Source organism: Gossypium hirsutum, chromosome D05 (genome assembly GCF_007990345.1).
Source record: "Gossypium hirsutum isolate 1008001.06 chromosome D05, Gossypium_hirsutum_v2.1, whole genome shotgun sequence".
Lineage (NCBI taxonomy): Eukaryota > Viridiplantae > Streptophyta > Magnoliopsida > Malvales > Malvaceae > Gossypium > Gossypium hirsutum.
Genome location: NC_053441.1, coordinates 11648228 through 11675848, shown reverse-complemented (window position 1 = coordinate 11675848; position 27621 = coordinate 11648228). Strand labels below are relative to the sequence as shown.

The 27621-nt window shown below is 36.9% G+C and overlaps 1 pseudogene; it reads right to left on the bottom strand.

The window, feature by feature from the left end:
• Nucleotides 1-1672: 1672 nt before the first annotated feature.
• On the bottom strand, nucleotides 1673-27186 carry LOC107902720 (RWD domain-containing protein 1-like; annotated as a pseudogene).
• Between the last annotated feature and the right edge of the window lie 435 nt (nucleotides 27187-27621).

Genomic DNA, 27621 nt, shown 5'->3' with positions numbered 1-27621 from the left:
CAGGAAGCATCTCATCTTCATTCCAGCGCCCGTTTCATCAGTTCCATCTACACAGCTGCTTCTCCTCGAACCAATTCGAACTTGCAATTAGTCTGGTCGGTCAGTCCACCACCTATCCGCTGCACATATCTCTGCCACGTTTGCCGGAGCTTCCTCTACCCAGAACCGGCTTTCTTCATTATCAAACGCTTCCTTCGCCGGTTGACGTGCTTCCTGATTCCCATCTCTCAAGGTATGTCTTGCTATTTTCATTTCTTTTTTTTATCCCTTTTTATTATTTTTATGACAATTAAGATTTGTTTAATCTTTAAAATGGTGTTAATGACGTCTAATGTTAAAATATGCAGGAGTAAACTAGGAGTGGTAATCAAGCAATGAACAAGCGTATTTGGACAATCTAAAAATGGACCCAATGTGTTTTGCTCACTCTGTTTCTATTTCAAGAAATCCCCAAACCCCATTTTTAATATTAGAGCTTTCTTCTTTCATAAAAAAAAGGAGGTTGCTTGTTATGGTAACCACAATCCTCTCTTTGTAGGATACCATTAAAGCACTGGACCAAAGAAGCTTTATTCAAACCTTTAAAGGTACACTGTAAATGGATGTTTATCCCTAGAGATAAAAAATCCTAGGAAAAAAGTGCAAGAGATGGAGCAGCAGAACAAAGTTCCTTGATGTAAAGGCCAAATAAGTCAACAACGAAGGGTGGAAATAAGCTATCCAAGCAACCTTGTTTGATCGCTGTTATTGATTTGCAACATGCTGGTCCAACGTTCAGCTCGTTAGTCAAAAACACATTGACAAGGTCTTGGAAGCAAGCTTCAACAGACTGCAACTGTGACTCACATGACTGAATTTCAGTAGGCTCAGCAGAATAAGTGGAAAGCATTGCAAAAGGTGGAGATCCATTGGTAAGAGGAAAGAACGGAAACTGAGGTGGCGGCACCGGTGACTGTGTTGCGTTAGGAAAGTCTGGATAACGGTTGCATGTGAAGGGATCTGGTTCATAGTATTCTGAGCTACCACCAGCTGCATGAATGACTACCCCTTGTGTTGCCCACAGAACTGAGCTGGCTAAGAAAATCAGCAATGAATCCGAAAGCATTTTCACTTCTTTATTAACAAAAACTGTCGGAAGCATACGTCTCAAATTAACGAAACCAGAAAATGTGGTTGGATTTTATAGTGTGGGATTTGAGAAGTTAGAGTTGCAGCTGAAACTCTACCTGCAATGAAAATTGGTTACCATGAAAATGTTGTGACTCTTAAAGATCATGCACCCTTTTCTTTCCTAGTTGTTTTACTGTCAAATGCATTGGGTGAAACAAAATCTCTAATGTGATCAATCCGATGTTACGGTCCGTTGGCCTCATCCTCGGGTTTAAGAACCGTACGGGCTTAGAACTCAAGTCTCGACACATATCGTTAGCAGTGTCCCTTGACATATATACATGCTTGTTTTTTCCCTAACACTTTTCTTGGTAGAAAATATAGAAAAAGGGGGTCTGTGCACCAATATCTGCCATAAAAGGTCCAAACCATAATAGATGAGAAGCTATACCACTCAACTCCAACATAATTACTCTGATAATAGAGTTTGCAATGCAAAACAGAAATTTGAGTTGCACTGCCAAATAAGTAGAAGTTCATGACCACTAAAAAGACATGAAAATTCTGTTTTGATCTTTAATATTAGGCAAAATTGGGTGATATTTTACATTATAGTTGAAGCTTTATAACAGTACCTAAATGATGCAACATAAATTGCTTTCCTTCAATGAAGGTTCATCCTAGCTACTATAATTAAAATGTAAAAGAGAGCAACTTTCTAATCAGGAAACTATAGCTCCCACTCACAATCAAGTTTTCAAAGAGAAAAAAGAAGGGCCCAAAATACCTAGTAAATGCAAAACTCCAGTTGCCAGGAATTGCTCCATCATAAGTTTTCAAATAGGAGACATTTTCTCTTAGGCAGTTCCCTTTGAAGAGAGAGAGGATGTATCCGGCTTCTCAGCTAGATAGTGATCAAGCATATCTTATTCATCATCTGTAGTAATCCAAAGTGATCAGACAGTTCCTTTCTTCTAATTTGCTAACACTTCTGGCTTCAGTTTTACTTAAAAAAATCATAATTATGAAAGCATCAATCAAAATAATGTTCATGGCACAATCAAGTACTAAATAGTCTGGTCTGCCATCACCATCAAAGTCACAGTTGTCCAAATCAATGTCTTCCTCGTCTTCCTCGTCAGATCCTTCTCTCACTGGAGATGCACCTTTCTGCAGAAGAGAAAGTCACTATATTAAAGATGCACCTTTTATGAATAAAACAGACAAATTTTATCAAAATCACCCTGTTTTCGTTCTTCATTGAATCATGACTGCTTTCCACCATTAATCCAGTTCATCTTTGTCTGAATAATGTTAAATAGACTTCCCATCATGCATATACATTATATTGTTTAATACTAGCATGCCTTCATTGAGGCTCATGTTCTTTTATTATTATTATATCGCATAACTAAGTCTCAGATTCAACATCGGGGAGAGTTATGACTTAATACTATTATTGATTATGTTATTTTCTTAACGTGGTGGATATATATATTTGAGAAAGAATTATCAATCAAGGGGTACAGGAATTGGAAATAGACCATCCAAATCCAACCTTATTTTCAGAGATAATTAGCCAATTGAGAGGAAACAACAATGTTCTTTTATTTCCTGGAATCCCACAAAATACATGGTTACAATGTTTTGTTTCTACAATGTTATAAAGAGGAAAAAATAGAAAGTATAGTTACCGCACTAGCTCTTCCATTTTCAAACCACTGCCTGCCTGTGAGCTTCTTCTCTTTGGGTGCCGTGAGAGCAGACTCGGGCATTAGCCTGAGATTTGATGCATACAGAAAATCAAGGATACTCTCCGTTCACTGAACTACAAGAGAGAAACTAGCACGGGATTATTTCCTAGTCGAAGCTATATTGATGACCCAGTTATGATTGTTGTTATTGTTATTATTATCATACATATCAGAGAACTAAAGGCTCAAAGTGAATGTGGGTATGAGGCATGATCCTCAAACTATAAGGGAAAACTTAGCAAAAAGGCAAAATCTGCATGTTGCAGATGTACCCAAGTATTCCATTAAACCCAAGTTCAAGTAATGCAGTTCTAGAAAAAAAATTATATCAAACTATAAGTCACCACTCTAATCTAAGTGCCTTTGTGCTTAATTAACCATAAAGCAAGGTTATATGGAAACATCTACAGGATTTTTTTCTTCTTTTTCACGTAAGATCTCCATGACGCGAATTGTGTTTCTAAGTGTAGAACGAGGACAGAAACTGCATTTCAGTTATTTCCATTTTATCCCTGGTGACATGGAACCCGTTATGGGAACATGGAGTAGATGTACTAGCAAGCAAGACACAGGTACCATTTAAGTCCCATACTGCCAAGATAAGAAACTGACAGCGCATGCACATGTGCATGTACATCTTGTTCCAGGTCAAGCACTTCTTTAGCAAGGCATTTTTTACACAATACTGATAACGAGGAACTTTAACATGTTTACGGTGCCAAACTTGCAGATTTGAGAATAAAAACCTAAGAAAAAAGTAATGTGCGAGTGAACATCCACATATGCACAAAAAACATTCGGTTATCAAACTTACTTGACCCGCTCTAGTGCCAATTCTGCCTCAAACCTTTCTCTCCATGCTGAAAATGTATCAACAGTAACAGGTTCTCCATGCGGAACAATTACCTGAAAGGAAAAGGTCTGATGATATAGTTCCTCCTGCATAAAGACTAATATTTACTATTAAGAGAAAACCTAGTGATCTCAAACTTGAAGCATCCTGATCTGTGATCATAAATACCACAAAGTTTTATGTTGTTCTTATTGGGTTTACAAAGTAGATACATTAAGCCTGTATCAAACTGATCCAAAAAAAATGGATCACACTGCCGCTTTGTTAGATAAGCTGGGGCATTCTTACAGGAATTGACCAATTGGCATTAAGCGTTCTATCTACAGACCTATGCGCGTATATGAGTCCATGGACATAGCATTGCGTGCAACTAGCAGGTGCACAGTAATATAGGAATGCAAATAGTTGTGTAAAATATGCTCAAAATTAAAAGTAATATTTTCTTGAAAACACGATAAATGGTCACACCTCATCTTTGGCAGCCTCTTCTTCTTCAGCATTGTCAGGACAAGCATCTTGGCCATATCTCTCAGATAACCATTCCTTGGCTGATGAGACCAAAGTCTAGATCATGGCCATTCCAAGATTTTCAGATGCCTGAAGGCACAAAATGAAGTGAGAATCAGCACAACATGGACCAATTAACCTGTATTTCCATAAATAAAAAAAATGCTAAGAGGCATATGATCTAAAAATAACACTCAAGAAGCCACTAGAAAGGAACACTTGAGCTTCTTTAACGGTTCCCAATCAGTAGGTTTTGCATTTATTGGTTTGCAATGACATGGGCTTGGGAAAGACATGATACTGACTCTAGCAGAAAACAGAACTTATGGAAGAATATTTCCTGTAAGCTTTATATAGACTCAAAGAGTATATTAAAAGTTTCAAGGTTACCTCCTGTTCAAGCTTTAGCTTCAAAACTTTCAGGTCACTGGATTGTATTCCCCGTATACTGAAAAAGAAAACAGAAAATGCAGGTTATTTTATAAAGTTCATAAAAAAGAACAAGATCGTGAGGGGTAAAGAATGTGTCTTTCAAACAATATCCCAAATGCTCAAGACAAAGCCCATTCAATTTCAGTAGATGGATTAATCAGAAAGCAACTAGGAAAAAACTGATTCAGTGCCTGATATCCATGATCATGAAAGATGTTAAATAACGTCAATATTCATAATTAATTACATTCAGAGTGTGGTTAGTGTATTTTAGTCTGAGTAATTGTATCAGTTAGAGTCCACAATAAAGAACCCACACAAGCTTGTCTGTAAGGATAAAATGCTTATAGTCACATGGTAGCCATTGCATGTTACTGCAGCCTTTTGCATAAGGTTGCTTAAAGCGAAACCGTGTTTGAAAATAGAAGGACAAAAGCCACTTTTGAAGAATTAATATCATGGATAACAGAAGGCATGATCTTACAATTCATGAAACATGTTGCGCGGAAGCGTGTGAAAGAGTAAAATTATTGTACTAAAAAATCACACTAAGTTCAATTCCCAGGAAAGAGAGGTGGATCACGAGGATCACTTAAGTACCAAGTCTTTCCTAGCCAGAATATCCCTCTATCGTAATTTAATAGCACAATAAATCACTACAATCAAATTCACAAAATATGAACAATAAATAGTAAAGAACACCAGAATTTTAACGAGGTTCGGCAAATCTTGCCTACGTCCTCGGGCACTACCAAATATATTTCACTCCAAAAATACAAGTGAAACTTTACAAATAGGGAGAGAGAACAATGCCTTAAGTAGAGAATGGCAAATGTGGGATGATGAGAATGAGCAATGGTTGGCCTATTTATAGTTGAGATTCAAGGGCCACCTTGCAAAGTCACTATTCACTTAGGGACCAAAAATTGCTATTTTCCCATTCCCAACACTAAATAAAATATTTGGTGCCCATAACTTTGACCTTTCCAAAGTATGGGTAGGTATGGGAAAGGTATGGGCAAGGTATGGGGTATGGGTATATTCTAATAATCTCCACCTTGAAGATTTGATTAGGATAATCTTATCTTCACACAATTCTTTCTGCTTTTGACAACAATACTTGATAGTGCCTTCTTCAACTGTTAAACTTGCAGGATATTAATCAAGTTCAAACAATGTTCGAACTTGGTTGCTGTTACCACCTTGGTCATCATATCTGCGGGATTATCTGCAGTCTTGATCTTCTGAAGACAAATTTTCCCCTCTTCAATAATTTCCCGCACAAAATGGAATCGTACGTCGATATGTTTTGTACGTGCATGATAGACTTGATTCTTTGCTAAATGAATAGCACTTTGACTATCACAATACACGTTAATATGCTCCTGAACCAACCCCAAGGTTTTAGCCATACCTTGTAACCAAACAGCCTCCTTTACAGCCTCTGTTACAGCCATGTACTCGGCTTCTGTGGTTGACAATGCAACTGTAGACTGTAGTGTAGACTTCCAACTTATTGGTCCTCCAGCAAGTGTAAACACATAACCGGTGGTTGATCTTCGCTTGTCCAAATCACCGGCATAGTCAGAGTCAACGTACCCAATAACACCTTTACCAAGTGTATTATCCTGCTTGAACAGTAATCCAACATCTACGGTCTTCTGAATATACCGTAGAATCCATTTCACAGCTTGCCAATGTCCTTTTCCAGGATTATGCATATACCTGCTCACTATACTAACTGCCTGTGAAATGTCGGGTCTTGTACACACCATTGCATACATCAAGCTACCCACTACATTAGAATACGGAACTTGCAACATGTATTCTCGTTCCGTATTCGTCGAAGGAGATAGTTGTGCAGAAAGCTTGAAATGAGAAGCCAACGGGGTACTTACAGGTTTGGTCTGCTCGTTCATGCCAAACTGCTGTAGTACTTTCTTCAAATACTTCTTCTGAGACAAGCTAACTCTGCCATGAGCTCTATCTCTACATATTTCCATGCCAAGAATCTTCTTAGCTTCACCTAGATCTTTCATCTCAAACTCGAGATTGAGTTGAGTCTTCAATCTCTCAATCTCAACTTTGCTCTTAGATGCTATCAGCATATCATCAACATATAAGAGCAAGTATATGAAAGTTCCTTCTTGTAGCTTCTGAAAATATACGCAATGATCAAATTTACTTCTTGTGTACCTTTGCCCTTTCATGAACTGATCAAATCGCTTGTACCACTGCCTCGGAGATTGTTTCAATCCATAAAGCGACTTTGTCAGTTTGCAAACCCAATTTTCTTTATCAGCAACATTGAATCCATCAGGCTGAGTCATATAGATTTCCTCTTCCAAATCACCGTGTAAAAATGCTGTCTTCACATCAAGCTGAACTAGTTCAAGATCATATTGCGCAACCAAGGCTAGCAAAATCCGAATAGACGAATGCTTCACAACTGGAGAAAACACTTCATTGTAGTCTATTCCTTCTTTCTGAGCGTAACCCTTTGCTACCAATCTAGCCTTGTATCGAATTTCATTTTTACCAGGAAATACCTCCTTCTTTGCATATACCCATTTGCATCCAATTGCCTTCTTTCCCTTGGGCAGTCTCACCAACTCCCAAGTCCTATTTTTATGAAGAGACTGCATTTCTTCATTCATAGCTTGCTTCCACTTTACACCATCAGAGTTACTTATTGCTTCTGTGTAAGTGGAAGGAACATCATCATCTGCAATTGGAAGTGCATAGGCCACCATATCGTCAAAGCGAGCAGGCTTACGAATCTCTCTTCTTGGCTTCCTATATGCAATTGAATCTTGTTGCTGTAGAAGTTCTTGGGTCGAAACTTCTTCATCATTTGTTCTTTCAATATTAGCTGGATCATCATTAACCTTTTCAAACTCTACCTGCTGCAAAGTACTACTGGTTTTGTCATCCTTTTGTGAATCCTCGTTCTTCATCATGGTTGATTCATCAAAAGTTACATCTCTACTGAAAACAATCTTCCTTGTATCAGGACACCAGAGACGGTATCCTTTTACACCACCAGTTATACCCATGAATAATGCTTTCTTTGCTCTTGGGTCTAACTTAGATTCTTTTACATGATAATATGCAGTGGAACCAAAAACATGTAAAGAATCATAATCAGTAGCAGGTTTACCAGTCCACATCTCCATAGGAGTTTTTCCATTTATTGCAGCTAATGGCAATCGGTTAATTAGATGGCACGCATATGTAACTGCCTCAGCCCAAAATTCCTTGCCCAATCCAGCATTGGACAACATACATCGAACTTTCTCCAGTATAGTCCGATTCATGCGTTCTGCCACCCCATTCTGCTGTGGTGTATCTCGAACAGTGAAGTGTCGCACAATGCCCTCATCTTGACATACTTGTAGAAATGGATCATTTTTGTACTCAGTACCATTATCTGATCGAAGTCGTTTGACCTTTGTCGTTTGACCTTTCGACCTGTCTGAGTCTCCACCATCTTCTTCCACTTCAGAAATGCATCCAAAACTTCATTTTTTCTTTTCATTAGATACACCCATACTTTTCTTGAATAATCATCAAGAAAAGTGACAAAATAGTGCATACCTCCCAAAGAAGCCATTTTGGTAGGTCCCCACACATCACTGTGAACATAGTCCAGAATTCCTTTCGTATTGTGAATTGCTGAACCAAATTTTACCCTCGTCTGCTTGCCCAGAACACAATGTTCACAGAATTCCAATTTGCAAGAATTTGCACCTTTCAACAAGCCTTGCTTCGCCAAAGTCTGCAAAGCTTTTTCACCAGCATGTCCCAATCGCCTATGCCATAACCTGGTAGCCTCTGAATCTGCATCTTTCGCAGAAGCTGTTGATGTTGATCCAATAACTGTACTTCCATTTAAATAGTACAAGTTATTTCTTCTAGTGCCTTTCATCACCGTCAATACCCCAGCTACTACCTTTAGTAATCCATCTCTCAAAGTGATTGTGAGCCCTTTAGATTCTAGGGCCCCTAATGAGATGAGATTTTTCTTCAAGCTGGGTACATAGCGAACATCTGTCAGAACTTGGATTGAGCCGTCATGGTTCTTCAATTTGATTGTACCTACACCCATTGTCTTACAGGCACTATCATTGCCCATAAAAACAACTCCACCTTCTAGTTCTTCAAGACTAGAAAACCAGTCCTTATTAGGACACATATGGTAAGTACATCCCGAATCCAATATCCACTCATCCGTTTGACATGCCATTGCCATGCCAACCAAGCTAAAGTCTGACTCCTCATCATGCTCCGCTACACATGCATTAGAAATAGCCTTGCCCTTTTGTAGCTTAGGACAATTCTTTTTCCAATGCCCTTTTTCACGGCAAAAGGCACATTCATCTTTGGCGGGTCTCCCTTTGGACTTTCCCCTTCTACCAGATTTGCTGCTGTGTGAACGACCTCTTACTGTTAAGACTTCTGCGGTTGTATCTCTGTGATCTCTTTTATCTTTCTTTCGAGTCTCAGATCTATACAACGCACTACAGACTGCATCAAATGTGATCGTGTCCTTCCCATGAAGCAATGTGGTGGTAAGATGATCATATTCATCAGGAAGGGAATTCAACAACAATAATGCCTTGTCTTCATCTTCAAATTTCTCATCCAAATTTAGCAAGTCTGCTAAAATTTTATTGAATGAGTTCACATGGTCATTCATCGACATACCGGGTGCATACGTGAATCGATAAAGTTTCTTTTTCATATAAAGCCTATTTTCAAGACTTTTCGTTAGAAACTTTTCTTCCAGTGTATCCCATAACTTCTTCGCTGATGTCTCCCTCATGACGGAGTACTTCTGCTCTTTGGCCAAACATAGGCGGATTGTACCACACGCCTGTCTATTGATCTTGGCCCACTCCTTGTCATCCATCTTGTCAGGTTTTTCTTCAAGGGCTATATCCAGCTCTTGCTGACATAAGACATCCAGGATCTCACACTGCCACATACCAAAATTATTGGTACCGTCAAATTTCTCTACTTCAAATTTTGCATTTGTCACAGTAGTCCTTGCTGATGACGATGCTGCTGCCATTTTTCTCCTCAATCCCAACTACTGTGTACGTGAACAGTACCGTATACGTGAATAGTTCCGTATACGTGAATAGTACCGTATACGTGAATAGTGCCGTATACGTGAATAGTGCCGTATACGTGAATAGTATTGTAAACGGTCGTATTCCCCAAGTACGAATCTGGCTCTGATACCAATTGTTGCGCGGAAGCGTGTGAAAGAGTAAAATTATTGTACTAAAAAATCACACTAAGTTCAATTCCCAGGAAAGAGAGGTGGATCACGAGGATCACTTAAGTACCAAGTCTTTCCTAGCCAGAATATCCCTCTATCGTAATTTAATAGCACAATAAATCACTACAATCAAATTCACAAAATATGAACAATAAATAGTAAAGAACACCAGAATTTTAACGAGGTTCGGCAAATCTTGCCTACGTCCTCGGGCACTACCAAATATATTTCACTCCAAAAATACAAGTGAAACTTTACAAATAGGGAGAGAGAACAATGCCTTAAGTAGAGAATGGCAAATGTGGGATGATGAGAATGAGCAATGGTTGGCCTATTTATAGTTGAGATTCAAGGGCCACCTTGCAAAGTCACTATTCACTTAGGGACCAAAAATTGCTATTTTCCCATGCCCAACACTAAATAAAATATTTGGTGCCCATAACTTTGACCTTTCCAAAGTATGGGTAGGTATGGGAAAGGTATGGGCAAGGTATGGGGTATGGGTATATTCTAATAAAACATGTAGCTCTAACTGAATATTAAAAACACAACTACAGTTAGTAAGAAAAAGTCAGTTGTTTGCTGGAACAATCTCAGATCGGATAAGGGAACACCCATTGAGATCAAGGAAACATTAAGATTTTGCTAGTTATGGGAAATTTTAAGGGAAAAAGGATGGCAGATTGTTCTGCCTAATAGCTAAGATTCATAATCACCTTCCTAATTTATGGCACAATTATTGGATTAATAACTTCGCCATCTTCCCCGTGGAACAATGCAGATATGAGCTTCAAACAAAAGGAACAAAAATTTCTCTAAGATCATTTGGGTGAACGGGGACAATCACAAACATGCTTATAAATGGAGGCATGCATATCAACACATTGCACTGAAAGGACATACTAACCTTTTTACATTCAGAAGTGGAGGCTGCTAAAATAACAGAATACTAAAGGAAAACAGAAAAATGTATTTCAAAATCACAAATGTTCTCATGCAGACTACACGTATTTAATGCAAGGTAAACAACCGTTACTTAACTGCTCTTGTAACTAACCATAACTGATACTAACTACTAACTGACACTTCATTAATACCTAACAGCATTACTTCCTAATATTCCCCATACTTTTCTACTTCCTTGCTGATCAAAGCATATTTTAAGTCATGTTAACAACTTTAAGCTGATCCCGAAATCTGTTACACTGATGCTGATAGAGGTTTCGTTAGTATGTCTGCAATCTGGTGAGAACCTGGAACATGATCGACCTGAAGAACTTCGGCTGCACCTTTCTCTGACAAAAAAAAAACATCCAACTCCACATGCTTGAACTTGGAATGCATAACAGGATTTACTGCTACTGCTACCGCAGCTGAACTGTCACACCAGACCAAGGCTTTGGGCAAAACTGAAACACACAACTCAGTTAACAGGGACTGTATCCAAATCATTTCTGCAGCTATGTGAGCAACACTCCTGTATTCTGCCTCTGCTGTCGAACCGGAGACCACTTGTTGCTTCTTGGAGCTCCAAGAAACTGTATTACTTCCAAGAAAAACACAAAACCCGGAGGTGGATCTACGATCATGAATGTCAGACCCCCAACTAGCGTCTGAATATCCTTCAAGCAACAGCTTAGAAGCGCGAGTGAACTGCAAACCATAACTCAACGTCCCTTGGAGATACTGCAATATTCTTTTAACAGCTTTGAAATGAACATCCAATGGCTTATGCATGAATTGACACACCTTGTTTACTGAATAGGCGATGTTAGGCCTGGTGATTACCACGTACTGCAAGACACCCACTATGCTTCTATAGTGATGTTCATCTTCGAGAGGACTCCCTTCAGCAGCTGACAGATGACTATTTGTGATCATTGGTGTTGGAAGAGCATTCGACCTCTCCATGGAGACTTTGTGAAGTAAGTCTTTGATGTATTTAGTCTGGGACAGAAACATCCCTTCTGATGTATACTTCAATTCCAAGGAAGTAACTCAACTGTCCAAGGTCTTTCAATGCAAACTGAGCATTGAGTTTATTGATGAATCGATCAATTTCCTGAGAATCATTGCCTGTTACTATAATGTCATCAACATAGACTAAAACATACAGTAATTGGGTACCATTAGAATGAAGAGTGAGCTATCAGCCTTGGAAGCCGTAAGACCCATGGCAACCAAAAAATCCCTTAGCTTTTGAAACCAAGCTCTAGAAGCTTGTTTAAGACCGTAGAGAGCTTTTTTTAACTTACAGACAAGAAGCTCTCCATTAACACCATACTGTTGGAATCCTGGTGGCTATGTCATATAGATGTCTTCACTTAATTCCCTATTTAAAAAGACATTTGTTTATGTCGACTTGGCGAAGGGACCAGTTGAAGGATACTGCCAATGCAAGAACCACTATTATCGTGGTTGGTTTGACTACAGGACTGAAGGTTTCCTGAAAGTCAATTCCGACTTCCTGTAGATACCCTTTGACCACCAGTCTACCCTTGTATCTGGCAATGGAACCATCAGCATGTCTCTTAATACGGAAGAGCCATTTGTAGCCAACAGCATGACAACCCTCTGGTAAGGAAACAAGATCCCATGTGTTATTTGTAACACTTCTAACCCGTATCCGTCATCGAATTAGGGTTAAAAGGCATTACTAATCAAAACAGAACTTAGAACAGACATTCAGTATAGTTCAATAATTTTAACGGTTACATATAAATTGCTAGGTCTAATATTAAACATGTAAAATTTTAAACCTCTTTAAAATTACAATCCAGTTAAAGCATAAGAATATAAGTAATTTTCGTATGACTATTAATTTCATATACAATATATCAAAGTACTACTTTCCAAAATATTTATCTAGCCTGTACATGCCATAATTAAAATTTAAACAGTTTAATACCGAGACAGTAGATAGAGTGATGATCTTGCTGACAATCCCCGAGCTTGAAGCTTGAAGCTTGATCTTTAAGTATATAAAACAGAAAGACATAAACAAACAAAGTAAGCTTTTATAGCTTAGTAAGTCTATTGCATAATAAAAAATATATATAGAAATAATATAACTTTTTAATTTAATTTACTGAGATTGCAATTAACACATATAATTAATATTTATACATTTACTATACTCAGACCATTTTATTTATAGTCAAATATATGTACTTGTCGAAATGCGTTTAATTGAATATATATATTTATACCAAACAACATTACAACCAAATGAATATAACCGAGCATATATGTATGTTATACACATATCATATCCAACTGTGTATGTATACTCATAATAAACTTATAACCAAATACAAATCTAATACATGTGACCAAATGCATTCATCTTCATCAAATAATTATAAATAGAGGTGTATACATTTCAAATGCATATGCAGATACTTATCAAATACATATACCGAATATTTATACGTATACATTTATCGACTACATAAATCGAAAGCATGTATGTATATTTTTACAAATGCATAGACCGAATATGAACATATTCATTAAACACACTTAGTCGAAGGTATATATGCTCATCAATTAAAGATAACCAAAATCATATAACTGTACACTTAATTACATTCTTTAAACAGATTCACTGGCACTTAGCCTGCTAGACTTAAAGCCTGATTCAGTACACCGGCACTTAGCCTGCTAGACATATAGTCTGAAATGTTTCACTAGCATTAAGCCTGCTAGACGTAAAGTCTGAAATGTTTCACTGGCAATAAACCTGATAGGCACTGAGCCTAAAATCTCAATTCTCAGAAGTTATATCTCATATTTGTATATATTATCCACATAAAAATTCAACTCAATAATTTATAAACTATATCTTTAATCCACATAGGTATATAAAGTTCAGACATCAAATTCAGCTCAATAACTTAATTATACATCCGAACATATATATATATAACTTAATACATAAAAGCCTACTACCTAATATCATGCATTCGAACACCTTATGATATTCCAAACTAATAATTTCATATCTTCAATTCCATTCAAGAATTTTTACATGAATATACATACATAATCGAACCTCCCTTATACATATATAAATTTCATACTTAAACTCATTACAGAACATATATATATGCATATTTGCATAATTGAACCTCTTATAAACTTGTATAAATGGCATACCTGAATTCAATACAAGGACATATACATGTATATTTGCATATTATAGATCCAATACAAAGTTTTATACCAATATAAACCTATGTTTATTTCCAAATCTTAAGTACACACATATATACATATACCTTTTATTAAACCAATACTTTATACTTGTATATACATGTATAAATTCAAAACTTGTACATATAAAAATATAAAAATTTTATACTCCAACTAAATTTGATAACATTTATAATTGTATATCCTTATATACCTTCATACTTTAACTAAATTCAAATGACCATATAAGTATATACCTATGATTCGAACATGTAACAATAATGCATATAATTCACTCATACTTTTAATTATTTCAACCAACATATTTTAAATTATAATTCATAAAAATACAGCACATATACATACCTATATACTGATTTTTATGACATTAAATAGCTAATAGACTTACCTCGGACAGTGTAAAATCGAAACCGGACGATTAGTCGATGACTTTAACTTTTCCTCGATCTAACTCCGATTTCTTTGGTTCTTGATCTAAATATATTCAAAATGAGATAAATTAAATATTATTACATTCAACTTATTTCAAAAACACATAAATGGTAAAATTACCATTTTACCCCTAATATTTACATTTTTTGCAATTTAGTCCCTATTACATAAAACACAAAATACACAAAATTTGCCCATACTATACAAGGGCCGAATGTCCCTAGTGCTCATACAAGTCCACAAATTTCATTTATTTCACATTTTAGTCCCTCAAAATTTTAATTTCACAATTTAGCCCTAATTACTCAATTTCACCAAAAATTCAAAGACAAAACATGTTAATCTTTCACATATCTTTCATATTTCATCATCAACTATCACAAAGCTCAAGCATTCATCAATGGCATATCACAAAATCAACACTAAATTCTAAAATTAAAGCATGGGTCTTGTAGTACACAAAGTAACGATCTCAAAAACGTAAAAATTTTCAAAAACCGAACAAAAACGAACCTTTAATTAAGCAAGGATATGGCCAAACTTTAGAAAGCCATAGTTGAGCTTCTTTTTGCTTAACATTCGGCTTGGAGAAGATAATAAAATCATCTTTTCTTAAGTTATTTTAACTAATATATATTTTAATTACTTAATGACTACTTTAACCTTAGTTTAATTAATTATAAAACATATAACTTAAGGGTAATTTAGACCATTTCAGCCCACTAACTATTAAATGTCCTAATTTCCATTTATAACCCTTATTTTTAAAAGACAACAACAATTGGGTGCTTTTAAATTTAACCCTTAAATTTTTATTTTACGCGATTAAGCCCTTTTTATCAAATTGTGCACTCAAACGATCAAATTTTTATACAAAATTTTTACACATAGTAATTCACATACTGCAAATATCAAAAATAATTTTAAAATATTTTTTTGACTTGGATTTGTGGTCCCGAAACCACTTTGTCTGATTAGGGTCAAGATCGGGTTGTTACATTATTGGCAATCAAGGCACTGTATTCTTCTTTGGCTGCTGTTGTCCATGCAGAACTTTGAAAGGCTTCAGTGATGGTTGTAGGTTCAGTTTCATCCAAGACCGATGCAAAGACCTTGGGTCTGAAAATTCCACTTTTGGAACGAGTCTGCATGGGGTGATGATTCATTTGTACTGTAGGTGACTGAGCTATTTCATTAAGTGGAGCCATCCTCATAGGCTCAATATCTGTTGTTGGAGGACTAGCAGAAACACTAGAGGAAGCTTGATCGGTTTGCAACTGCCCAGAAAAATATCTTATATGAGAGGGACTGAGAGATAACCTGTCTGTAGTAGGTACACAAGCACCACCAACTATAACCAAAGGAAGAACAGTACGATGAGGAATACCCCGCTCAGATTGTGTTGAAGACTCTTTGTGGAACCTGTCTTCAAAGGGGAATTTTGTCTCATCGAATGTAACATGTCGAGACAAAAATATTCGATCATCCACTGCGAGACACCGATAACCTTTGGTGTTGGGGACACTGCCAAGGAACACACACTGTTGGGACTGAAAATTCAATTTGTTCTGTTGAAAGGGCCTTAGGTTTGGGAAGCAAGCACATCCAAACACTTTCAGTGAGGTGTAATCAGGCTTAACCTTGTAAAGGACTTCATAAGGGCTAGAATGACATAAGACAAGAGTAGGTAGCCTGTTAGTCAAATGTGCAGCATGCACAAAGGCATAAAACCAAAACTTTAAAGGCATACTAGATTGAGCTAAGAGAGTTAAGCCCATATCAACTAACTACTTATGTTTCCTTTTTGCAACATCGTTTTACTCCGAGGTATAGGGACACGAGACCCTATGTTGAACACCAAGACGAGACAAGTCTTTAGCCAACGCACGATATTCGCCTCCATCGGTTTGGAGCATTTTAATAGAGCAGCCAAATTGGACTGTAACCATCTGATGAAAATGCAGAAAACATTGAAATGCTTCAGACTTGGTTTTGAGAAAATAAACCCACGTATATCGGTTATACTTGTCGACAAATGAGACATAGTAATGAAAACCATTCGAAGGCACACGAGCAGGGCCTCATACATCTGAAACCATAAGTTCGAAAGGAAAAGAGTACAGTGTTTGTGAAGCTATAAAAGGAAGCTTATGAGCTTTGCCTAGCTGGCAAGCTGTACACACTTACTGCATACTATTCTTGTTGAGGGAAATATTACAAGAGTTCAACACACGAGTCAGAAATTTACTGCAGGGGTGGCCGAGTCTGTTGTGCCACAAAGGAAAGGAAGAGAGTTGAGTGTTGTTCAATGAACAGTAGCTAGGCTTCGGGGTTACATCAACAGCAGTTGGAGCAGATGTAGTGAACTGAAATCGATATAGCCCACCATACATGTGGCCATCGAGCAGTGTCTTCCTTGTCTGTAAGTCCTTCACTAAACACAAAACCGGGTGAAATTCAAAATAGACATTATTATCTTTGACAAATTGACCCACAGACATTAAGTTTTTGCATACTGCAGGAACATGCAAAACATTCTGAAGTCGTAGTAGTCGAGCCCCAGCTGAGAAAGTGGACGATCCTACATGTGCAATAGAAACTGAATCACCATTGCCTATGGTAACACGATTTTTACCTGTATAAGAGGAAGCATTCGTGAGGTTGGACACCTTAAGTGTTATGTGATTTGTTGCTCTAGAGTCAGGGTACCAAATAGAATCAGCCTGTAAAGATGATGAAGCTCGAAGAGGCAGATGACTGGAGGTAGTCTGAGGAATCGAGCCACAGTAATGAGACATTACTTGACAAGTAGGAGCTGAGGACACACAACCAGAGCCATGCAACTGATGACAATTGACTTGCACTGAGTTGGCCTCGGTAACACCAGAAAAGTTCTCATCAGACCTGTGATAACAGGTCTGAACCATGTGACCTATCTTGCCACACAACTGACATTGTGGCCGAGTACGCGACCAGCCCCTTCCATTTCCACGAGACCGGCCACGAGACCAACCTCGACACATACTCTTTAAAACTACCAGCAGTAGTCAAATTATCACTAAGTTGTTTTACTTTGGACACATACTCTTTAACAGACAAATTTGCTTTCTTGATGGAGTACAAAGCATGACGCATGCTAAAGACTTTTATTGTTGATTTCGCACTAAACCTCCTTTCAATAGCAGTCCATAGATCAAAGCTTGTTTTAGCAGTCGTAAGATGAGCCAAAATATCATCTATAACTGTTGATAACAGCCAAGAAGCAAGAGATTTGTCTTGCTTTCTATGAACAAGAAAATCTGGATTCTCAACTTGCTGCCCATCAGAACTGATAACAAAAGGAGGAGGGGATGGAGTCGTACCTAACACAAACCCTTCAAGTCCACAGCCTTCAAGAATCAACAGAAGTTGATGCTTCCATAGAAGAAAATTGTGCGAGGTGAGTTTTATGGTATCATGCTTAGAGAAGTAATGAACTGTTGGCGTACCAAGAACACCATTGCCTTGCGAGTGTTCAGCCTCCCTGGTGTTGGAGGAGTGATGTGGTGTATCTGCTGCCGCATCAGTGGCCATGAGAGACAGACGGAAAGTCTCTTTCTACGAAGAGAACACCAAGAAAACCTTGGCTCTTGATACCATGCTAAAATAACAGAATACTCAAGGAAAACAGAAAAATGTATTTCAAAATCACAAATGTTCTCATGCAGACTACACGTATTTAATGCAAGGTAAACAAACGTTACTTAACTGCTCTTGCAACTAACCATAACTGATACTAACAACTAATTGACACTTCATTAATACCTAACAGCATTACTAATACGAGATCAAAGGCCCGACAAATGCGTTCCAAACTAAATGGGACCATCCAGGAGTTTGTTAGTAAGGCCTTAGATGCGTACACAAAAGAAAGGGAAAATCAAGATTTCAAATATTGGGAATCTTGGTCCAAGACACCAAATCTTGCAGCCAAAGCGCATTGGATCTCCATTACGAGCATCAACGATTCAATTTCGGTAGGAGATGGATCACAAGCCCAAATTCTTGAGGGCAAGGCCCAATAAGAAGATTCCAAGCCCAATCAAGAAATCCACCCATACTTAGTTGAAAATCAGGCCAAATTGTCAAAGTGGCCCAAGTTGTAAAGTTTTATTTTTATTTATTTATTTATTTATTTTATTTAGTTTAAATTTTTATATTCAGTCCAAGAGTCCCAAATAAAAGACCCTTGGCCGAATTTCCATATTAAAATAATTAGGAGTTTTTTTTAGTTTTAGTTTTAGTGTTCTAATTAAATTAGGAAAACATTTGAAAGGCCTATTTATATGGCTTGGCCAGCCACCCTACATTACATTACAATTACATTGAAAATTTCAGATTTGATTTGAGTGAAAATTCTCTTTGAGTTCTTCAAGGATTTTCTCTTGAGTTTTCTTTAGAAGTTGTTTTAACAATCTTTTTGATTGTGGGAGCCATCTTCAACCTTCTTCTTGCCATTGATATTCTTTGGAGGGGAGATTAGAGCCGTTTGAAGGGAGTTGTGAGATCTTTCGAGATTTCAAGGCTTCTTAGGACTTATCTTTTAATTTCTTACTGTCAATTCTTTCTTTATTTCTACTTGTGCTGAATCATTATCTAATCTATTTTCTATTCTTATTGTGTTTTCAGCCTTTTTCTATCTTAAGGAATCAGCCCAAAAATCCCCAATTTCTAGGGTTTTTCCATACTCTTTTTGGGTGAAATTAGATTGTCGAAATTTGGGGAAAACTATCTTGGTGTTCAATTGGGCAGAATCACAATCTCCTTGAGGGTTTCAAGAACCCTAACACTTATTTCTATTCTCAATTTGATTCTTTGCTGATTTGGGGATTTTATTTCAGATCTGAAAATTCAAAAATCTAATCTTTTAATTTTCTGTTTCGTTTCAGATCTAATTGTTTAGGGTTTTCGTAGGAGTTTCTCGTGACTTGGCAACTCGATCTTGGTCCGCGCGTAACCCCGTATCATTTAGTATCAGATTTTGGGCGTTTTGGGTGTTCTTGGTTGATTTCTAAACTGATCTCTATTTTTTAAAGCATAAACAGCAGTTTTACCCAGAAAAATTGTTCAAAAAAATTCATTTGAGTGGGTAAACGTTGTCCGATTGATCTGAAATTTTACATACATGTGTTTGGCACTGTTATTGAATATACAAAAATATTTCCCGCAAAAAAATAAGTCGAAAAAGTCAAAAAATTGAAAAAATACGAAATTCAATAAAAATTTAAAAAAAAGATTCAGCGGGTTGAATTTGGTGCCCAAAATTTCCAGATCGAAAATTCAATATATAAGGACACTCCAGATTTAATTTCGTGATTTTTTGAGATCGGGAACACCTCGAACGAAGTTGTCAAGTTACTCCGCAGTTTTTCGGGTTTTCTGTTTTCAACAATTTTTATTGATTCTTAGCTGTAGGTTTTCATTTGTTTGCTTTTTATTCTCCCTTTACAATATCTAACACCTTCTTGTTTTTTGTGTTAGTAGGATTTAAACGTGTGCCCAATTCTTCCTCGGTGCAACACGAATCAATTGGTGTCTCGTCAGTTTTTGGCATCCTAGTGCACATTAGGATTCTTTGGTAGATCGGTTCATCCACTCTCTAATTGGTTGATATAAACTTTGATAAAGAACTCACAAGATTGAATTCTACCTCATTGAGAATTTGAATTTTCTTTTTGAGTGATTAACGGTGAGGTTTGCTAACTTTTATTTTTGAGTGTTGAGTGTTTTGCAGATTTTTTTTTTAAAAAAAATGTCTACAGGTGATAATAATGGTGACATATTTAAAAAATTCCAACAACAGTTGGATGAACAGGCTGCTGCTCTTCGAGCTTTGACTGCTACCATCAATGAGGTGCGATTGAATCAAGAACCTCATCCAATCAAAGAAGATAGGGATAACCAACCCCAAAGGCGCGGCCCTCGACGTGTCACTAGAATGGATGATGATTTTCATGATCGTGGGCAACCTTCTTTGGCAAAACCGAAATTCACAATTCCCCAATTTCGTGGTAAGAATGATCCTGACGCTTATTGTGAATGGGAATCTAAGATTGAACTTATGTTTCGGTATTATAAATGTCCGGATGATGAAAAGGTAGCGTTAGCAACACTGGAATTTTCTGATTATGCATTAAGTTGGTGGACTCAACTTGGGGTAAACCGCCATCGGAATTATGAAGGTGAGATTTCGACATGGGATGAGTTGAAACAGATTATGCGTAAAAGGTTTATTCCACCTCACTACTATAGAGAAATTAAAACAAAGTTGAGAAGACTTATCCAAGGTAGTAGGACGGTGGATGAATATTTTAAAGAGATGGAGATGCTCATTCAGAGAGCTAATGTGGAGGAAGATGAAGAAACAACTATGGTTCGATTCATTGATGGTTTGAACAGGCCGATAGCTAATACATTGAGGCTACAAACTTACATTGATTTGGAAGAAGCAGTTCACAAAGCCATTGAGATCGAGCAACAATTAAAGGAACAAAGGTTTGGGTCCTTCTCTACTTCACAATATTATCGAGGTAACAATTCCAATTCTGATTTTAAGAGTTCAAAACCACCTTTTGTTACTAACAAGTCTTCTTTGAGTAATGGAAGTAAACAATCAGATTGGAAAAAAGGGGCTCCTGCAAAAACGCAAACACCGTCTAAGCAGCCAAATTTAGGTGATTCGAGTGCGAAGAGGACTCGTGAGATTGAATGCTTTAAGTGCAAAGGGCGTGGTCATTATAGTAGAGAATGCCCTAACACGAGATTACTTCTTCTAAAAGATAACGGTGAGTACACTTCCGACTCTGATAATACAGATCCAGATATGCCAGAACTTGTGGATGACAGTGATAATGGCGACGAGTTGGTCGAACCACCAAAGGAAGGGGACTTTGCTAATTTTCAATACCTTGTAGTTCGTCGAACCCTTAACATTCAGATGAAAGATGATGAGAGCCAAAGGACCAATATTTTCCATTCTCGGTGTTTTATTAAAGGTAACTTATGTTCACTCATTATTGATAGTGGGAGTTGCTCGAATGTAGTGAGTAGTTATTTGGTGGATTCTTTAAAGTTGCCTTGTACCAAACACCCTAAGCCATATCACCTTCAGTGGCTTAATGAATGTTCCGAAGTTAAAGTTACGAAACAGTCCTTGGTCACTTTTAAACTCAGCAATTATGAGGATGACATATGGTGTGATGTAGTCCCCATGCATGCGGCACACTTGCTCCTTGGACGACCTTGGCAATTTGATCGCGATGTTACACACCAAGGTAAACTTAATCGATACTCCCTTGTATTTAAAGGCAAGAAATTCACTTTTGCTCCTTTAAATCCTACTGATGTATATAAAGATCAATTGAGGATGATAAAATTTTGTGAGGGGGTAAGGGAGAAAGAGCAAGTACAAAAGACAGAGAGAAAAGAGGCTAATAGTAGTGGAAAAAGTCAAAATTTAAAAAGCCCAAAGGTGAGTGAATCTTCTAGTGGTAAAATGAGCGGAAAAAATCTTTTGGCAACAAAAAAAGATGTGAAGAGAGCCCTACTTAATAAACAGCCTTGTATCCTTGTGAGGTTTAGGCAAAATTATTTATCTTTATCTAACATTAACGAAAATTTGCCTAGTGTGTTTCAATCTCTTTTGCAGGATTATGATGATGTTTTTAGTGAGGCCCCTAAAGGTTTACCACCTTTACGAGGGATAGAACATCAAATTGACTTAGTACCCGAAGCTTCAATCCCAAATCGACCAGCCTATAGATGCAATCCCGAGGAGACAAAGGAATTGCAAAGGCAAGTGGAGGAATTACTAGACAAAGGGTACATTCGTGAGAGCCTAAGTCCTTGTGCTGTTCCTGTCTTATTGGTGCCAAAGAAAGATGGTACGTTTCGTATGTGTGTTGATTGTCGCCCAATCAACAAGATAACGGTAAAGTATCGACACCCAATCCCTAGACTTGATGATATGCTTGATGAATTACATGATTCAATAATATTTACAAAAATTGATTTAAAAAGCGGTTATCATCAAATTCGAATGAGGGAAGGGGATGAATGGAAAACAGCCTTTAAAACAAAATTTGGATTGTATGAATGGTTAGTTATGCCTTTCGGCCTTACTAATGCACCTAGTACATTTATGAGATTAATGAATCATGTTTTGAGGCTACATTTGGGTAAATTTGTAGTAGTTTACTTTGATGATATTTTAATTTACTCAAAGTCATTAGATGATCATGTTTTCCATGTTCGAACCGTTTTGGATATTCTACGAACTGAAAGATTATTTGCCAACCTTGATAAATACACATTCTGTTGTGATAAACTAATATTCTTAGGTTTCATAGTTAGTGCTCAAGGTATTCATGTCGACGAGGACAAAGTTAAGGCAATTAAGGAGTGGCCGACTCCTAAATCGGTAACTGAGGTGAGATCTTTCCATGGTTTAGCCAGTTTTTATAGACGATTTGTGAAAGATTTCTCTACTATTGCTGCCCCATTAACTGAAGTTATAAAGAAATCAGTGGGTTTCAAATGGGGTGAAACCCAAGAAAAGGCCTTTTGAAACTCTAAAAGCTAAGTTATGTTCTGCTCCTTTGCTTAAATTACCTGATTTTGCTAAAACTTTTGAACTTGAGTGTGATGCTTCAGGAATTGGAATTGGCGCTGTTTTAATGCAAGATAAGCAACCTATTGCTTATTTTAGTGAGAAATTGAATGGTGCACAGTTAAACTACTCGACTTATGACAAAGAACTATTAGCATTAGTTCGTGCACTTCAAGTATGGCAACATTATTTGCTGCCTAATGAGTTTGTCATACACACAGATCACAAATCTCTTAAATGGTTAAAGGGACAAGGTAAGTTGAGTAAAAGACATGTTCGATGGGTAGAATTCATTGAAACATTCCCTTATGTGATACAATATAAAACAGGTAAAGATAATGTAGTTGCAGATGCTTTGTCTAGACGATATACTTTAATAACTACATTGAATGCTAAAGTCTTAGGGTTCGAACATATTAAGGAACTATATGATGATGATGCTAATTTCGGCCATATCTATAAGAATTGTGGACATACTGCTTTCGATAAATTTTATCTTGTAGATGGCTTTCTTTTTCGTATGAACAGGTTATGCATACCAAAGTGTTCCATGAGAGACTTATTGATTCATGAGGCCCATAGTGGAGGTTTAATGGGACATTTTGGAGTGGTCAAAACACTGGATATCTTGCAAGAACACTTCCATTGGCCACATATGAAAAAGGATGTCGAAAAGGTATGTTCCAAGTGCATTACATACAAACAAGCAAAATCTAAGGTAATGCCTCATGGCCTTTACACTCCTTTACCGATTCCTACTTCACCTTGGGTAGATTTATCCATGGACTTTATTCTAGGTTTGCCTTGAAATAAGAAAGGAAGAGATAGTATATTTGTTGTTGTTGACAGGTTCTCAAAGATGGCACATTTTATTTCTTGTCACAAAACAGATGATGCTACACATGTAGCAGACTTATTCTTTAAAGAGGTGGTAAGACTTCATGGCATCCCTAAAACAATTGTTTCTGACAGAGATGTCAAATTTCTTAGCCACTTTTGGAAGGTATTGTGGGGTAAGCTTGGTACTAAATTACTTTATTCCACTACATGTCACCCCCAAACTGATGGCCAAACCGAAGTAGTTAATCGGATCTTAGGGACTTTATTACGATCTGTTGTGGGAAAGAACATTAGAAATTGGGAAGAATGCCTACCGTTTGTTGAATTTGCATATAATAGATCTATTCATTCTACAACTGGTTATTCTCCATTTGAACTTGTTTATGGTTTTAACCCACTAACAGTACTTGATCTTGCGCCATTACCACTTGAACACATTGTTAATTTAGATGGTGAACAGAAAGCTGAGTTGGTGAAATCCTTACATGAGCAGGCTAGGCAACGAATAGCCAAAACATATGATGCCAATACCAACAAAGCAAACAAGGGGCGCAAACGGGTTGTCCTAGAACCCGGAGATTGGGTTTGGGTCCATATGAGGAAAGAACGATTTCCTGCAAGAAGAAAGACCAAGTTGGACCCAAGGGGCGATGGGCCTTTCCAAGTACTCGAGAGGATCAACGATAATGCCTATAAAATTGATCTACCGGGTGAGTACAATGTAAGTTCTACTTTTAATGTGGCTGACTTGTCCCCATTTGATTTTTCAGATTCGAGGTCGAATCTTTTTGAGGAAGGGGGGAATGATACGAGATCAAAGGCCTGACAAATGCGTTCCAAACTAAATGGGACCATCCAGGAGTTTGTTAGTAAGGCCTTAGATGCGTACACAAAAGAAAGGGAAAATCAAGATTTCAAATATTGGGAATCTTGGTCCAAGACACCAAATCTTGCAGCCAAAGCGCATTGGATCTCCATTACGAGCATCAACGATTCAATTTCGGTAGGAGATGGATCACAAGCCCAAATTCTTGAGGGCAAGGCCCAATAAGAAGATTCCAAGCCCAATCAAGAAATCCACCCATACTTAGTTGAAAATCAGGCCAAATTGTCAAAGTGGCCCAAGTTGTAAAGTTTTATTTTTATTTATTTATTTATTTATTTTATTTAGTTTAAATTTTTATATTCAGTCCAAGAGTCCCAAATAAAAGACCCTTGGCCGAATTTCCATATTAAAATAATTAGGAGTTTTTTTTAGTTTTAGTTTTAGTGTTCTAATTAAATTAGGAAAACATTTGAAAGGCCTATTTATATGGCTTGGCCAGCCACCCTACATTACATTACAATTACATTGAAAATTTCAGATTTGATTTGAGTGAAAATTCTCTTTGAGTTCTTCAAGGATTTTCTCTTGAGTTTTCTTTAGAAGTTGTTTTAACAATCTTTTTGATTGTGGGAGCCATCTTCAACCTTCTTCTTGCCATTGATATTCTTTGGAGGGCAGATTAGAGCCGTTTGAAGGGAGTTGTGAGATCTTTCGAGATTTCAAGGCTTCTTAGGACTTATCTTTTAATTTCTTACTGTCAATTCTTTCTTTATTTCTACTTGTGCTGAATCATTATCTAATCTATTTTCTGTTCTTATTGTGTTTTCAGCCTTTTTCTATCTTAAGGAATCAGCCCAAAAATTCCCAATTTCTAGGGTTTTTCCATACTCTTTTTGGGTGAAATTAGATTGTCGAAATTTGGGGAAAACTATCTTGGTGTTCAATTGGGCAGAATCACAATCTCCTTGAGGGTTTCAAGAACCCTAACACTTATTTCTATTCTCAATTTGATTCTTTGCTGATTTGGGGATTTTATTTCAGATCTGAAAATTCAAAAATCTAATCTTTTAATTTTCTGTTTCGTTTCAGATCTAATTGTTTAGGATTTTCGTAGGAGTTTCTCGTGACTTGGCAACTCGATCTTGGTCTGCGCGCAACCCCGTATCAATTACTTCCTAATAGAGGCTATTCTGGATATTTTTCTGTATGCGAGAAAACCAAAGCCAGCTGAACTGCAACAGAAGTTTGGGCAATAAGTTCAGATCCCGAACAAAAGGCGGCAATTAAAATTCATAAAAACAATAAATTGAATCAAATTTGATGTTATAAATTTATTTGTCCATGTCTGCGTGTAAATGTGGCAGAAGATAAATATCACAAACCACAATTTGTTGGATTATATCAAAAGAATAACCTGGTGTTGATTGATCTGTGTCCACATCCTGTCAAACACAAATGGGATAATTAGTTGTCAAGTATAAGGATCATGGAAAAGAAATAACCATATAGAAGCAGAAACTAAGTATGCAAACATTCTTAATCATTTAAAGGTGCATTGTTGCCACTCAGCAAACAACTCCACCTCAACTAGTCCATGCAAGTTTAATGTCACCATAAAAGCCAGAATAACTGAAAAAGAAAAATGCCGATCACTTAACGCACCTGAGGAGTTAATGTTATTTGGAAGCATCTATTGGAAGTGCTTAGTCTACTCTCACAAGAGTGAATTTCTGATATAAAAGCAACAATCATTACAGTTCAGGAGATGATGGGAAGTTTTAGCAGGCGAAAAAAAACATGAGTTCAACAAAGGAAAGGCAGAATGACCTTTTAATTCATCCATAGGTATTGCTCCTAGGGCTTCAATTTCCATTTCCTGCTCCTGTACATGGTCTGGTCTGTAAACATAGATAAATGAATTAACGTTAAAGGAAGAATATCATAAACCAATCTCAACACAGCACCGGATTCTTCTATTAGTTGATCGAATAAGGTTTAATCAATATTACTAAACGTTAAGCCGATCATATTTCATACTTTCATGTCCTTAAAGTATTTGTTAGTGCCCTTACAGTTTTGATGGTTGATCGGTGATTTATAAGGTTGAGCAGCTATTATGTGCTTGAGATTCTCTAAAGTCTGTACTTTTACACTTTGCTTCACTACTAATAGTAGCTTAGATTTTAAAACATCGATCATTATGAAGTAAATTTCATTACATCTTACAAAACCCAACCCCAAAACTTCCATATTAATTCTATATCACCCAAAAAACAATGCCATTGTTGCAGCTGCTGGGTAAAAAAGAAAAGCTTTATCGCTTCGTATTACACGTTAAAGAAACAAAATCATATTGCATAGATGAACACATAAAAAAAGATAATTGAATACTAAGAAAGAGGGGGTAAAAACTTAATTATGCAATTTGAGATCGTTGAATGAGCACTCTCAAAGACTTGATTGGCAACAGAATTGCAAAATTTTATTTTTTAGGCATTCTTATTGAATAAAAAAAAAAAACCAGTCATGGTTGTGAATTTGGGATAATATTCCTTTTATGCATTTTGTTTTTGGGTTTGCTTCTGCTTTTATGCCTTTTGTTTCAGCTCGAAAAAAGAACATTAAAATTTAATGAATAAAAAATATTGTTTTACAACTCTCTTCAAAATATAAATTTTGTAGGAAAAAAAGGGGTAGGCCATCACTAATCAATACTTA